We start from the raw sequence: 16,803 nt of genomic DNA, 5'->3' as shown, positions 1-16,803 counted from the left end.
GTTTTTTTTGGCCTTTTTTCGGCTTTATTTAGGTGCATAGAGAGAGACAGGAAACAGGGGAGAAGAGTGGGGGAAGACATGCAACAAAGGGCCGCGAGCGGGAATCAAACCCGGGCCGCTGCGTCGGGGACCAGCCCTGTACATGGGTCGCCTGCTTAACCCGTTGAGCTATATGGGTGCCCCGGAAAAGCAGCTTTTTATCCTGAAAGATCAGAATCAGCTCCAACATCTGCATCTGACAGCATCAAGTCAACCAGAAAGAAAAGAAAAAAGAAAATGACTTCTTTCTGATCACATCTGTTCCGCTGCTCACAGGCTGCTGCTGCTCACATTCTTCACATTTATAGTCCATTTTTAAAAGTTCAGCAGACAGGTGCTCTGCTTTGGAGTGTGACGATGTCGTCGGTGATGTGGAGAGTGAAGTTTCTGTTTCATCCACAGCCTGCTTTAGGGCAGCCGGATCGGACTTGATGTTTGAAATACTGACCCACAGCTCAGATTTAACTGTCTGTAGTTCTGTTTTGATGGATGTTAAATTTTCACTCAAAGCTGCCAGGAGCTGGGTCTTTAAAATAACCGCCGTCTCGTTACAGAGTGAAAGTAGCAGTTCCTCCTGAAGGTCAGAGATTGCAGCATCTGAGGGCCTCTTCAAAAGAAGACGTAGTTGATGAAGGCGTTCTGGAGCAGGACCAGAAAGACCACGACCAAGCAGCCTTGAGATCTTAGGCAGCGTCTCCCTCAGGTGGGTGTCAACGGTGTTCATGGTCAGGTCTGTGGTAATCCCATCAAAAAACAAAACAGAAAAAAATCTAGATTATAAATCAACATGTAACCAAAGCACTCTGTGTATAACACCATAGTATAGGATGTAGTTCAGAAAATGTCAAAGTGTAGTATACTTTTCAAGAATAACATAGTATGGCCTGTAGTTCATAGTAGAGCATGTCGGCAAAAAAACGTCATAGTATAGCATGTTGTTCTAAAAACGTCATCGTATAGCCTTTGGTCTAAAAACATCATAGTATAGCATGTCACTCTAAAAACGTCATAGTATAGCATGTCACTCTAAAAACGTCATAGTATAGCATGTTCACATGTTCTTTGGCTCAGCTAAAGCTAACTCTCTCCAACTTGTGGATCTCTTGAGTTGCTCGTTTTTTTGTACCAAAATTCATGATGATTTTTTTTTTCAAAGAAAACCTTTCTGGAGTGTTTTTCACAGCCTGCTTTACATTATTTCATCATATTGCATTATAGCATGTCGCTTAAAAAAACGTCATAATATAGCATGTCGCTCTAAAAAGGTCATAGAAAAGCCTTTAGTCCAAAAAACGTTGTTATGTCCCGGCTGTCTGAAGTAGGTGAGGAGCAACACAAAAACAGTCCAAACGCTGGTTTCCAGAGGGTTAGACCAGTATTTATTTGAAAGAGTAAGTTTACAACAACACAACATGTGAGGGGGTTAAAAGCAAATGGGTGTTAGTAAAATAAAAATAAATAAACAGAACTAAAAGTGAACTTCACGTTGACATTGATGGGCATTCCAACCAGGAACAAAGTAAAAGATAATCAATACGAAAAAAACCTCTTCCTGTTCACCTCTTAAAACCCAAAAACACACCGCAGTAGCACCCTAAACTAAAACTACCAATGGGTTTCCTGTTTTCCTTTGTGAACAATTCAAAGGTCCCTCTCTATCTCCCCACACATCCACCAACCACTGGAACACATCTCCAAAGTTCTGCTGGACCAGCTCAGCTTCCCCTCAGAAGAAGTGCTGCCACCTGCCAGATGAAGGAGCCTTTTGAGAGGCAGCTGGCATCGTGATTGGACTGTACTTTGGTCTGTTCCAATCCAGCTTCAGCTCCAGAGACGGCAGGCGGGACGAGTCAACGGAGGCCTGGTGGACGAAGGCATGCAGCTGAGTACAATCCAGAAAACAGAGGAGGAGGAAACAAACATAGTAGTATAGTATAAAATATACATAGTATATTGTATAAATAACAAGTCAAAGGAAAGAGACATACATTGTAGAATTGTAGTAATTGTGGGCTGACTGATTTACTGATTATCAGTATTTTATTTTTTACTGATTTACGGTAATAAATACATTTAAAAATGGCGCTACTTTGGCTCTGAACCTTTATCTACCTGTGGTCGCTCTGTCTTCTGGAGTGATTTGATTGGTTATACGTAACGAATAAAACTCCTTTAACTTAATATCTGTAAACAAAACAAAAACGTATCAACAAAGTTTTCTGTTAGAGTTTGTGTTCTTCTAAGTTTAACTCCAAGATTTTAAATACTTTCATTTACTGCAAATGAATATCTACTCCAAATGTCTCACTAATAATCATTATCAGCCTTAAAAACCCACAAAACACCCCTCTATACTCCACCACACTTAGTACAGTCCGATTCCCCCTTCTATAAATCTGCTTGGAATCTTCCACTTCCTGTTTGTCAAAGTGGCCTTCTACCTGGACAGGTTTTGTTGGAGCTCATGCAACAAACATTTTGGGTAACTGCACTTTAATATGGATGGATGACACTGAATTAGAGTCTGTTTTAATGAGACTGAGTTAAGATGTGTAGCTCTGTCATTAAATAGGAAATTATTTCTCAGAATTCATAGAGAAAAGTCTGAAATGTTTGCTAGGTTAGCGTCCCACATGTTCTTTGGCTCAGCTAAAGCTAACTCTCTCCAACTTGTGGATCTCTTGAGTTGCTTGTTGTTAAAATATCTTGCTAGAGGTGCTGAAGCTCAGAAAGTCTGAGATGTTTGTTCAAAATAAGTTCATTCTCAAGTCTGATCTGAACTGTCCTCTTTTGTTTTAACTTTCCCTAAACTTAGGAGTTAATGACAGAGCAGCACATCCAGACTCAGTCTCATTTATGTAGAGATTAAACTTCAGTGTCATTCATTGATGTTAAAGTGCAGTTTTTCAAATGTTTGTTGCACATGCTCCCGACCAAACCAGTCCAGGTGGAAGACGATGTGAAGAGAAAGCTCCAGAGGATGAATATCACACATTTACGTTGGAAATAAATGTCCTTTAATTAGACATTGTCATGCAAAAGTTGGAGTTCCCTTTAATGATGTTCAAATCTTTGTTGAGTGTTTTGTTAATGTTGGTTTCTAAATGTTTTCTGACACTCGGCCCTAAAGATTAAAACCTTTTACGGCTCACAAGCTGCAACAATTCACACATTATCAACTATCTTTCTGACTAAACTAAGATAAAAAGTGAAAAACTGCCTGATTCCTGCATAATGAATGTAAATCTTTTTGGTTTTTATGTCAGTAAACTGAATATATTTGGTTTTGACATTTTATAAACCAAAAGAAGAAATGAATTAGTGGAGAAAACAATCAACAGATTAATGGACAAAGAAAATGTGTTTTCCAACATATATGGCTGAATTACTCCAACATTACAAGATACATACAATTTTAATTCAATTTTATTTATATAACACCAATTACAGGTCAGATTGTCTCAAGACACTTTATTTTCAATGTTTTTTGTCATATTTAAAATATGACAAAGTAAGAAATGTAAAGCTCTTGACGAATCCAATTTATTATTTGGTTTTTAAGAGACTAATGGACAATTAAAATAAGTTTCTCCACTAAAACTAATAAACATGAGGTCAAATGGAAGAGTTTTAAATACTGCAGTCCCACGACGACAAGAATAAAGTTTGTCAACAAAAACTAAATCTGCTGGTGGATTCCATGAAAGTCCTAATAAATGATAATAAAGTGTGATACTAAAGGTTTGTGGTGCTAAAAATGTCAAAGATATCAAGTTGAACATGTGGATGGAGGTTGATAAAAGTTGACCTCCCTTCATTTCTCTGGAGCGACTCCATGGATTTTATGGATGGTGGTTAAAGACCTGCTCTTCTAGTGGTCTTCCTTCTAGTCGCTGTAAAAAGTCAGTCCATCCTGGCCGACTTCAACACCTCTTCATGACAAGTTGTTCTGCCTCCGACCTGGTGGAAACTCAAGAAACTCGGGAAAACCTGTGGAGACTCGAAGAACTCGTGGAGACTCGAAGAACTCGTGGGGCGGGGGAAGGTGTGGTGGGTGGTGGGGGGTGGTGGGGGAGCGAGGGGGGAGGCCGCCACCCACCTCTCCACCTACTCTCCGCCCTGACTCCACCCAGACTCCGCCTTGGCTCCACCCATGTGGTCACTTCAGGAACTACGATGTCAAAGGGACGACGAATTTATTTCTTTTCATCTGATCTGTAGCTCAGTGAGTTAAGGATTTGCCTATGGAGCTGCAGGTCGCTGGTTCAAGACCAGACCCTTCTTAAGTTTTATCAAAATCCTGACAAAGACAAAGAAAGAAAAGTGCCGGTGGCTGGTCTTGAACCTGCGACCTTCCGCTTGGTAGTCTATCCTCTTATCCCCCTGAGCTACTCGCTCAGATACTAATTCTACTTTTTTTTGCGCATTTGTCATCTATTTTTGGTGGTTTTCGACTTTTTTTTTTGACTCGAGTCTCGACTCGACCGTTTTTCTCAGGAGGTGGGACTTCAGCCTTTGTGCTGGAGGGTTGAACCCTCAGTTCCAAGACTTTCCAAAGCCTCCACACCTCCCGAGTCCTCAGGACCTGAGCTTTCACACAGTCTGAGGGCCGAAATTTTCTAAGTCCCACAGTAGATCTCTGTTAGATTGAACTTTCAGACAGTCCAAGGACTGATATCTTCTAAGTTCCTGAGTAGTTCTTTGTTAGATTGAACCTTCAGACAGTCTGAGGGCTGAAATCCTAGAAGTTCTTGAGTAGTTCTCTGTTAGTTTGAACCTTCAGACAGTCTGAGGACTGAAGTTTTAAAAGTTTCTCAGTACTTCTCTGTTAGTTTGAACTTTCTGGTTAACAGAAGCCTTAAAACTTGTGACCATGAGTCTTGATTTCACATTTAGATCATCCATCTGAGTTCTTCTCAGACCTTCACCTGTGGGTTTTTCAGAAATCCTCAACAAACTTTGATTCTCTTCACTGAACAGTAAAGTTTGTGGAGATCAGAAGGTAACATTAGTTTGATAAATGCCTTCAACTACTAGTAGACTTTATCTGGAAAGCAGTTTTCTGAAATGAGTTCTTAGTAAATCTGTCCACAATCAAACCAAGAACATAGAAAGAGGAAATGTTTGAAGAAACAACTTGTTTTCATTTCAGACTAGAAAACGCTTTAAGTACTTTATCTGTTTTTGCTCTTTTTGATTGTTTTATTGTCTCTTCTGTTTAATTTGATCTTCTAAAGTCTAACTGGTGTCTTTTCAAATGTTTTGTCTTTAGTTTGATTCTTCTTAAATGTTTAGTTTTGCTCTTTTCTCACCTTTTATTCTTTTGTAATGTCTGATTTGATTTCAAAATGTTTTGTCTTTATAATATTTGTTGTTTTTTCAAATGTTTTATCGGCTAGTTTGAAAAATTTCCTTTTCTTTCCCAATGTTTAATTTTTTGATTAAATCTTTAAGGTTTTTCTTTTTAAATGCTTTACCACCTTTTAATGTTTAATTTTCTTTTTAAATGCTTCATTGTATTTTCTGTTTAATTTTCTAATTAAACATTGAATTTTTTAATTAAATGTTTTGTCTTTTTAAAGGTTTAATAATCTAAATGTTTAGTAGTTTTTTAAACGCTTAATTTTTTTTATTATATTTTAAAAAAAATTTCATTGTCTAAAATATTTCATCTTTAATGTTTAATATTTTTGTTTAAAAATTTTGTTTAATTTCATAATTACATTTTGTATCTTCTGTTTAATTATCTAATTAAATATTTTGTCTGTTTAATATAATTGTATTTAATGTTTAATTTTCTTTTCAAAAGTTTTATTGTATTAAATGTTTTTTCCTTTAATTGCTTTTTTAATGTAATTTATTTCTTTAATCTTTTTTCTGTCAAGATTTTAACCCCAACCTTAAAAATGAAACAAACCCTTAAATCACAATGAAAATATTTCTGTTGTCACAATCATGAGTTAGTCAATTATTGAGTTTATCAATTCAACTTTATTTGTTCAGCACCTTTTACACAGATGACAAAACTAAACAAAGAGAAAAACTATGCTAAAACTATGATTAAAACTCAATAACATATTTTAAAAAAAGATTTAACATGGTAATAAAATGTGTTGTGTTCAGGGGATGGAGGGAGTTTATTGAAGTCTTCTTGGGCTCACATGGGAAATCATTTAAAATGTAAACTTGATATTCAGTCTAAGGAAACTGCAGAGTGACAGAAGAACCAACAATATCTCCTGTTTTCTCCTTTAATGAGTCGACTCTTCTTGTGCTTTCAGACCAAAGAACGACAGACTCTTCACAACCTGCTCAAACTCTTGGTACAGGACCTCACCACACGGGTCAAGAAGGTTTCCATCTCATTTCTACTCTGAAGCTCACCTTCTCCTGCTCAAACTGCTGACAAATGTTTCTGCTACTCTAAAGTCTGGTCTCCAGAACTTCCTAAAAACTCTCAAAGTCTCTTCTGCTGCAGGTTGCTTTGTAGAACTGTTCCAGAAAACCTCACTAAACCACATGGAGGAGCCTCAAGATAGTCGTCCAAATGAAACCGTACAAAAACCAAACTAGCACAACCCAAACACTAAAGTCTCCTGCAGCCTACCAGAGAACCTCTGAGAACAGAGAATCAGGACAGGAACTCTTACCTTCTGGACAACCAACGCTGGTTCTCAAACAAGAATACAGAATGTGTCTGACCAAAAACCTCTGAAGACTCACTACAGCCAAGATAAAGACACAGCTGCACCAAATCCACTAATCACTGCACACATTAGCACCATGTGCTAACTGTGGCTAAAGAACCACCTTTACCAAGACAACTATCCAGTACAAAGCCCTAAAACACACCAAGAAACACATTAAAGACGATTTTACTGCTGGAAGCTGCAAGCCAACGCCTAAAGAACAAACTAAAGCAATGGAACCAAACCCAGTTCACTGGTGAAGAGAAACAGAGGAAATGTTTGTCTGCAGCTAAATAAAGCAGGAAGACACTGAGCTGCTCAGGTGTTCCTGATAACACCAAGCTGCTCCTGATAACACCAAGCTGCTCAGGTGTTCCTGATAACACCAAGCAGCCACCTGGACAGCCAATAGGAACACAGCTTCCTGGAAGTCCAGAGGGCGGGGTTAGTCAAGGAAATTTAGTTTAAAGTTGAAGCAGAAAGTTAACAAAGAAAGTTGAAAACCACCTTCTGATACTTACCAAGAAGTCAGTGTAAAGGAAATTTAGACCTAAAAGGATTGTTTAAAGGAATATTTAAAGGATTATTTTCATTATTTAATAATCTGTTATCAGTCAGAACCCTGACAAACTTATTTTCATCAGTTTTTTAGTGGAAGTCACAAATAAAGGAGCTCTTGGTTTTTCCCGGCGTTACTGAGTCCAAAGCTGCTGTTTCAACACAGAACGTTCACATGCATCCACAAACCTCTCAGCACTCAAACACCCACAGACAGGAGGCCGGCTGGACCGAGGCTCGGCGGCGTCCTCAGACCCACGAGTCGGGGAGTCGCTGAACTTGTTGGTCCGGTTTGAAGGCCTCGATGTGGTCCAGTAGAAGTCCACGTAGTCGGTGTTGGCTTTGAACCGCAGCGACTGGCCGCCATCAGGTGGACCAGCTCGTCCTCGTAGGACTCCTCCTGTAGCCTTGAGGGGACCACAGGAACATTCAGTAGCTGTTGGAGTTCTTCCTGTCAGGCTCGTGGTAGAACGGCTCTGAAGAATCTTGTACTTGTCTTATCTGGAACAATCTAACAGCCTAAACTGTTAACAGCAGTGTAAAGAAGCAAACACACAGGTATAGATTAGGACTTAAACTAGATTTATTTTAGAAAACAAATCAGCTTAGAGGCATTTGTTCACATGTGGCTGAATAGGAGGCCGTCCAATCAGATTGGAGGTCTTCACTCTGTAGGTTGTTTGTTGGGTGAGACTCTTGGACCTCCATCAGCTGATGTGGATGTTTGATGGTCTTCCTCTCTAGTGCCAGATGATTCATCCATGAATTCAGCAGCTACAGACTGAAATGAAGCTCATGCTGCCATTATTGAATTCCTGTTCCAGATCAAATGTTCAGATCTCACCTTGAATGCAGCCGTCTGCTGTCTGATAGTTTTTCTCCTTGTAGTCTTCAATGAAGTCTGAGACTCTTTCTCAGTCTCTGCAGACGTCCCTCATTGTGCATCTCCAGAGAAGAAACAGAAAAACTGGTCACTGCTTCAGCATCAAACGCTCTCCAGCATTGAGAGTGTTTTAGGAATTCATTCATTGTGTTGTGAACTTTGAAGGAGCAGAAACTTTACAGCTGCCAAAGATATGAGCTCCAATTCTGGATGTTTTAGGAAATGAAGTTCATCAAATGAACACCTGATTTTTGCTGATAACTCTCATTAAATTACTGAAGAAATCTAACATAAAAACCTGTAAACTCTCAGGCAGCTTTTGTTAAAGTTTGTCTATAATTCTATCATCATGTTCTGGAACCAGGACTCTGCAGAAGTTCCTTCAATCAGATACTTGTGTGTTTCTATTTAAGGCCTCAGGTTTGAACGTACAGCAGAGGATTAGAAAGGAGTGATTTTAATATTTAAATCAGTCCAGTCAATGTTTGGAGTAAAAAATGATTAAAATGTTGATTTAGATAGATTTGTGTCATAAATAATATTGTAGAGTCTCACTTAAATATATCCAGATTAGTTCAGTGTATTTACATTTTATAGAATATTTGATTTCTTAATCTCAATACTGTAGAGTCTGACCCTAAATATTATAATAATGATGTCAATTTAAATAATAAATAATATTGTAGTGCAGAGTCATAAACTTTAATCAGCTAAACTTGCATAATAAATATCACTGTACAATCTTAACCTGAACAATCATATTATTGAGGTAAATTTACATAAATCCTGATATTCTAGAGTCTTAACTGGAATATTTCTAACATGAATCTTTTTGTATTGTGCTGATAAACAACAATAACCCGACTTTCAGATAATATTTGTTGTCTGTGATTGTGAGACTAAATTCCTCCACATTCTGGAACTTTCCATGTAGCAGCTGTAGGAATAAATAAAAATAGAATCTGTTCATTTCCACATTATGCACATTTATTTATTTATTCTTAATATCTCAGACTGAATGTAGCTGGCAGTAAAAACAAACTCATCTGCTGGACTGAATTTCCAAAAATGGAAACATGGACAGAATTTAACACTCATGTATCCATGGCAACGCTAAAGTTTCTGCTTCTTACCAAAGTTCACAACACAAGTAAAGATTTTAATGTAAAACTTCAGGGATGACTGCTGACCATAAGTATTCTGATCAATACTTCATGATCAATATCAGGACAGATGTTACAATTCCAGCTGTTCCATTAGACTGCAGTTATTCACAGAGAAATTAAAACATCACATTCCTCATAAAAACTAGATGGGACTTTTATTAAATAAAGTGTTGGTGAATAAACAGTGTAAAAAGTGCAAAGCAGCTCCATTAAATCAGGAGATGTGAGACTTCCACAGCATGGATCACCATCTGCTGTGTTGATTCATAGCTGAATGTCAGAATGAACTGAGCTAGAAAAGCTGCTTTGAGCTGCAACATTACGGTCTGACAATCCAACACCATCACAGTTTTCATCTGGTTGTTTTGCTCCAACATGCTGTGAAGTTCAGTTTTTACCTGAATCAATACAGAGATTCCATTTCCAACCAAGACTGGAATAAAAATTAGAATGTTATGAGGTTATTAATGCAACTAAATCCTTTCAGATGGAAGGATTTACTTCTAAGTTCTAATTCAAGTTTCAGTTGGAGCTCATTGCATTCACAAAGAAAAACAGCGAAACCTTCATAGCAACATTTAATAAACCTAATGCTTCCCAGTTGGCTCATTGGTGGAGTTTGCTACTGAGCATCTGAACCTTAAATCCAGTGAGACGACCATCTTCAGTCGAGGCCAGTCAGAGAACTTCAAGACCTTCCATCAGCTGGACCAGATGTGGCATCATCTCCCTCTGAACATCTGGATGACAGGAGAAAAGACAGAAATCAAACACAGATCACACAAATACAATTTATTCACTTTCATCATTTTATAAAAGTAGCATGAACTTTATTAAAACTTGACAACATCAGTAATGAACGTAAATGTTTTTATCTCATGTTGAAGCTAAATTTAAAGTCAATTTTAATGACAGTTTATCCTGGGAGGAGTGAGAATGGAGCTTTTCTTTCCTTTTTACAATATTCCCTCAAAATATTCTGTTTATTATTGGCTTTAGAAGCATTTTTCTTTACTTATTTATTTTTAGATTCCTCAGACTGATGCACTTTGCTGGTTTGCAGATAATTTCATGTACAATGACAATAAAGATCTTCTATTATAACATATTTTGCTAAAACAAGAACTGAAACCTTCTCAACCAACTCTCAGTCTGCAAAATTCCAACTGCAACAAAGAATTATCTAATGTAGTTATTATTATAATCTTTACTAAAGCTGCCCTGGAATTAATAAAAATCTGTATATGGATATGATTTTCTCTGATGGAACCACTAAAATTGCATCCAATAAAGTAAATCTCTTCTGCACTGCACACATTCTACACTTTTGTATAACTCTGGATGTCAGAGTAAAGGCAGACAGATCCACCCATCAGCCACAACATTCTGCTGGGAAACCTTGACATTCATGTGGATGTTTGACATGTACCACCACCTAAACAAATCACGATAACTCTGTGTCCTGTTGTATGATGTTTTCCCAACAGATGGCGCTACCCTCATGAATGGAGCATCAACAAGTGACGTCTACAACACAACAGAAATGTCTGGAAGCCAGTGGCACCACTTTGAGCACCTCTTGTAATTGTAGAGGCCAAAGATAACTTTTATTAATCTCCTGATGTCTGAATAAATTTGGTATTGAAATATTTATGCAAGTTTTCCTTTTCCTGATGTGTGTAAACATTATTTTGGCTGACTCTGTATAATGGGTTTCTGACAGGTCACCAGGCAACATCTTTTTATAATAATGACAAACATACCTGCATTCTACAGGAGTGATTTTCCTCATGTGCAGGTAAAGATGTGTGAGGAGCTTAGAGATGACAGGAGCAGGAGTCATCCTCACTAATTCAGCTTCCACCTAGAAACAGAAAGACCACAAACAAACACACTGATATACTCTCAAACGTTCAACCTCACAGCCTCAAAATATCTGTTTAGGAAGTGTTGCGTTTCTAAATTCTGCTGAAAGCATTGACAGACATTCTCTTACAAGGTTGTGTAAAAAGCAGCCTGTCCTCTGAGCTACTGAGAAATCTTCCTGAACAAAGTTTCTACGTGTAAATCAGCTCAACAAAAACTAAAGCCTCAGTCAGAGATAACAGGTATCACAGATTATAAACAACTTTCTTTGTTAAGTCAGACTTTCTGCTTCAACCTCACATAAAAAGTGGAGTTTAACTCATCAGGTGACTGAAAATGAACGGCTTGTGCAGTTCTAGATCCAAAAGTAGGATGTTTCAACTCATGTTTTACTACAAATACATGCAATAATAAATAAATACAATGGCTGGTTGTTAGTTTATTCACTATTAATGTCACTTTATATACTGGATTGAACTTGAGCAGTGGAAGAGAGAAGAAATTTAATGACATTATGGAGATTCAGAGAGGTAATGTTGCGCAATGTTAAGTTAAGCGTGGTTTAATTCAAAGCAGCTGAATGTTAAACTTCAGTGCAGCTGAACGGGTTTCAGTTAACCTTAAAGTTAAAAAAAATTTTAAAAGCTAAAATACACAGCAGAGAAATACAGGTTGAGAAGGTCATTCTAATAATGAGGACAGCTGCAGCAGCAACTAACACAGGTGTTCAGCGGTAAGTTAGCCACCTGTGTTAATTAGCCCGCTAGCTAACTTAGCCGCTAAGCTAGCTAACGCGTACGGACCAACTGCTCAAACACAAACACGACAAAACACAACTCTTCACAAGTCGCTGACTTAACGTACAACAAAACAACGCTACTGGATAGAAGTATTTATCTTCTTACCGTGTTTTACTCCAAAAACCAGGTCAACAGCAGCCAGAGACGCTAGCAGACGTCCCAACCATAGATACATACAGCAGACTAGATCCGCTAGCGCGCTGTCTGACCAATCACTGCTCTCTGGCTCTGTCAGTCTGACCAATCACTGCTCTCTGGCGCCACACTTGCTGATGACCACTTCCGGTCTCAGAAAATGAAAAAAACGGACCTTTTTTCGTTTCTATCTCTTACTGATTTTATTTTTTGTTATTCTACATATAAAATGAAAATCAAAGCATTTTGAAATTTCGTATATCCCCTTTTGATCATGAAAAGGAAAAACGCCTTGTATTTCAATTTTAATTTTTGTATTTTAAAACGAAAATCAAATAACTACTTGTTTTTTGTTTTTCAATACCCGTTTCAGAACGGAAAATCCAGTTGCCAGATAAATACACGGACCAGTAATGACAAATGTCTGTAAAATGAAGATGTTTTTAACTGATTTAGAAAATAGTTTAATCAATATTAATACTGGAAAAGAATAAATTATTAATTATAAAATGTGAACATGGTTATTACAGTTTGTCTTGTTTCTTTTTTCTTTTTCATGAATTTTTTTTCTGTGATTAAACAAAAGACATCGTTTAAAATACATATTCACTCTTAATATACACAATTTTTCTTTCAAATAACAACAAATGTCTATTAATTTATTTACAATTTATATGTTTTTAAAAAATGTAATTCTAAACGATTTGATAATAGAAACAATGAAAATATGGTCGACAATACAAAAGAAATTAAATATATCAAGCTCTGTAAGTAAAGCAACAAAAATAGACAAAAACCCAGACTTTGCACCAGGGACTATGGATGCAGGATTTAAGAAATGGGCTAACAAGGGGTTAATATATATAGCACAAGTTTTTACAGGGCCAATATTGAAATCATTTGAACAACTCAAACAGGAATTTAATCTACCAAATAATGATTTTTATAAATATTTGCAATTGAGACATTATCTCCAGAAACATAGTGAATGGGAAAGAAAGACCAAAAAAAGATTGAAGAACTGTTTATGTCATCTTCAGAGAAAGAATCAAAAAAAGGGTTGATTTCAAAATATATAAAGCACTACAATATGAATCTAATGACAATAATACGGATGTTAAAGAAAGATGGGAATTGGAAGCAAACGTAATAATAACAGATGATGATTGGGAGGAAATGTTCAGATCTGGACATAAATTAACAAACAGTCCAACATGGAGGGAGTTTGAGTGGAAAATGAAGATGCGTTACTTTAACATCCCATCTGTTATCGCAAAATATAGTAAAACATGAGATCTGTGTTGGAGGAATTGTGGCATGGTAGGTGATTTCACTCATATATTTTGGGATTGCCCGAAGATCATAGACTTTTGGAGGTGTGTGAAAACAGTAATAAAAAGAATTCTGGGTGTTGATCTCCATCTTGACCCAACCCTGTATATACTTGGGATATTACCTGAGGATCTGATAGACAGAGATTGTAGATACCTATTGAGAGTTCTGCTCTTGATAGCAAAGAAAATGATCACAATGAGTTGGTTGAAACCACATCCCCCTAACATAATACAATGGACAGACGGAGTAAAAAAGGTTTTTATGATGGCAAAAATTACAGCAAGACTACAACTGAAACTAGGAAAATTTGAGAGAAGATGGAAACCGATTATACAAGCGATGCCAGAGCTCTAAATGCCTCCTTTTTAAATTTTTTAAAAATTTAATTAATTAATTTATTTATTCATTCATTCATTCATTCATTCATTCATTCATTCATTCATTCATTCATTCATTCATTCATTCATTCATTTCTCCGCAATGTATTTATTTTATTTATGTAAGTAGCTCTTCGGTTGCCTATTTACCCGTGCCAGTGAATATCAGAGGTCAGAAAACAAGACTTGTTGGTATCTATGTAAAATATGTAATCTTGACTGGTCTATGACTTGTACAGAAAGGACATATATGTATTTATGACTGAAGGTAACAAGATATGGACTGAGTAGTCTGTAAATTGTGTTGGTGTTACTTTTGTACATCTTCATCTGTTTTACCTATGTGGAATAAATAAAAAGTTCAAAAAAAATGTAATTCTTCAATCATGCTTAAAAGAATGAATATAGACTTTTTAGTACATTATTTGCAGATTTTTTTAAAGGAATACCACATCCATAAATACATATTTTGTGTGATTTTACTGGTTTATTTGCTGTAATTTAATAAACGAAGTCAATTCTGCAAAATATTGTTTAAAAAAAACAATTGCAGGTTAAATCTGCTGTCCATATAAGATAATCATCAGAGAGAAAGTTAGAAGGGACAGAAAGTCAATCACAGATTCAGAGAGTCTTCTTCCTGAAGGGGGCGGAGCCAACAGCAGCTCATAGACATCAAAGTTCATCCATCCATCCATTATCTATACACCGCTTAATCCTCACTAGGGTCGCGGGGGGGCTGGAGTCTATCCCAGCTGACTCAGGTGAAGGCAGGGGACACCCTAGACAGGTCACCAGTCTGTCACAGGGCTACATACAGAGACAAACAATCACTCTCACATTCACACCTACGGGCAATTTAGAATAATCAATTAACCTCAGCATATTTTTGGACTGTGGGAGGAAGCCGGAGTACCCGGAGAAAACCCACGCATGCACAGGGAGAACATGCAAACTCCATGCAGAAAGATCCCGGGAAAGCCGGGACGTGAACCAGGGATCTTCTAGCTGCAAGGAGAAAGTGCTAACCACTACGCCACTGTGCAGCCCGACATCAAAGTTCATATTTAACAAAGTTATGCATTAATTTTCCTCAAACACATACAAGAGACACACTTTTAGAGTCTTATCTGGGAAATAAAAGTTCAGTTCTTTCTTTTGATCACTGAAAAATCTACCTATAGAGAAGAATCCCAGTTCAACATGTCTCTGCTTCTATAAATGTGACCAAAGATTTGTGTTTTTCTGTGTGAATCTGATTCATTCTTGACTTGATGATGTTTCAGCATCAGAGGAGATAAATAACGTTATGACAGAGCTCTAATTGTGTCCCTCGCAAACCGACGCTCTGATTCTCTCTGGTCAGAAAACAAACATTTGTGCTTTGAGAGTGAAGCCAGTCGTGTTGACACGGCGTCCCGGAGGAGGGAAGGCCTCGCTGGAAGCTCCCAGCCCAGCTTTCATGCTCAGTCCAGCAGCTAAAAGCTCTGGATGAAACCGGCTCCCCTCCAGATTATGGCATTCATTACTGCTGAAAAGAGCTGGCATGAAAGGGATGAATGGAGGGAGCAGAAAGAGGAGAAATTAAAGGAGAGAACGCCGTGATGTCGGGCCAAATATGCACATTTCTGCTGGTGTGGACAGACGGATGTTTAATTGTGTGACAGATGTGGAATAAAAGGAAGAAAGAAAGAAAGAAATGTTTCCTCTTTTAGGTCACCACATCCGTTCACTTCCAGCTTTTTATTCTCTCCTCTAATTTCTACATTTCTATCGTTTGTCTGTTGGAATAAAACTCCTCCTCGTCCAAAATATAATCCTTTATACTTCAGGACTTAAGTAAAATGAAAAAGCCTTGGTTTCATCAGCAAAGAGCTGCAGGTTTGGACTTAAAGGGGAGAAGCTTTTCTTTATTTTTTCTTTATTAGGACTCAGGTGTGTTTATTCTGCCTGGACAAGTGAGGTTTCAGCTTGTTTTGGGGAAGAAATGTATCATTTTGGACATATTTTGAATAATTTCAGTCCAATTTCAAGTAATTTTGGACAAATTTGAAGTCTTTCTGTACAAATTTTGACTCATTTTGGACAAGTTAGATCTCATTTTTGAGGTTTTTGGGTAATTTTGTGCAATTTTTGCTCATTTTGGAGAAAAAAGTGTCATTTTGGACAATTTTTTGGAATAATTTCAGTCCAATTTCAAGTTATTTTGGATGTATTTCTTGTCAATTTAGACACATTTTGAGTCATTTTGTGTGATTTTAGCTTGTTTTAGAAGTGACTTTGCATAATCTTTTGTTGTTCTGGACAAATTTGCAGTAATTTTGAATGTATTTCAAGTAATTTAGGCACATTTTGAAACATTTTGGACAATTTAGATAAAATGTTTGATGTTTTCAAGTCATTTTGTGCAATTCTAGTTTGTTCTTGGGAAAAATAGTGTCATTTTGGACATGTTTGGAGTAATTTCAGTCCAATTTCAAGTAGTTTTGTACATATTTCTAGTAATCTGTCAATAATTACACTGGAAAAGAACAAATTACTATCATTTGCTGCTTTTTTAAGGAATGCCATGCTCATAAATATTTATTTCATGTGATTTTACTAGTTTATTTGCTGTAATTTAACAGAACAGGTGAAATCTGTCAAAATTTCTATAAATTCTTAAATAAACAAAGAAAAATCTGTAAAATAAATAAATGGTGAATATCTGGCAGCTAAAGTTCCATAAAAATTTTGCTAAAAATAGTGAAAATAACCACAAATATCTGTGATGTTTACAGCTGATTTAAAAACAGGAAAAAACACACAGGAAGTGCTCAAACATAGCAAACACCAATAAAAATTCAAAATAAGACCGGAAGTAACTGATTAGGGACGAGAAACCCACTGGGAATCACAGGAGACACACAGGAAGTAGTTAAACGAAAACAGAAAAACTAAAATTTCAAAATAAAA

At 36.9% G+C, this 16,803-nt stretch overlaps 2 long non-coding RNA genes across 3 annotated transcripts in view; one reads left to right on the top strand and one right to left on the bottom strand.

Annotated features, from left to right (window-relative positions):
- The first annotated feature begins 343 nt into the window (after positions 1 to 343).
- LOC129350760 (uncharacterized) lies at positions 344 to 7,219 on the top strand. The gene is made up of 3 exons (XR_008604265.1): positions 344 to 742; positions 6,321 to 7,050; positions 7,099 to 7,219. It is a non-coding gene; the product is annotated as an uncharacterized LOC129350760 (long non-coding RNA).
- A 451-nt stretch (positions 7,220 to 7,670) lies between these two features.
- Positions 7,671 to 16,803, bottom strand: part of LOC111588984 (uncharacterized) — a 31,898-nt gene continuing 22,765 nt past the window's right edge. The window contains exons 1-5 of one of the 2 annotated variants that reach the window (XR_008604264.1): positions 12,107 to 12,190; positions 11,099 to 11,199; positions 8,131 to 10,075; positions 7,910 to 8,067; positions 7,671 to 7,810 (exon numbers count right to left, since the gene is read on the bottom strand). This is a non-coding gene — a long non-coding RNA (uncharacterized LOC111588984). Of the gene's footprint in view, positions 7,811 to 7,909; positions 8,068 to 8,130; positions 10,076 to 11,098; positions 11,200 to 12,106; positions 12,191 to 16,803 lie in introns of those variants that run through there. The other variant, XR_008604262.1, reaches the window with a different exon arrangement.

This window comes from Amphiprion ocellaris, chromosome 16 (assembly GCF_022539595.1).
Source record: "Amphiprion ocellaris isolate individual 3 ecotype Okinawa chromosome 16, ASM2253959v1, whole genome shotgun sequence".
Classification (NCBI taxonomy): Eukaryota; Metazoa; Chordata; class Actinopteri; family Pomacentridae; genus Amphiprion; species Amphiprion ocellaris.
This window is presented reverse-complemented; position numbering and strand designations above follow the sequence as displayed.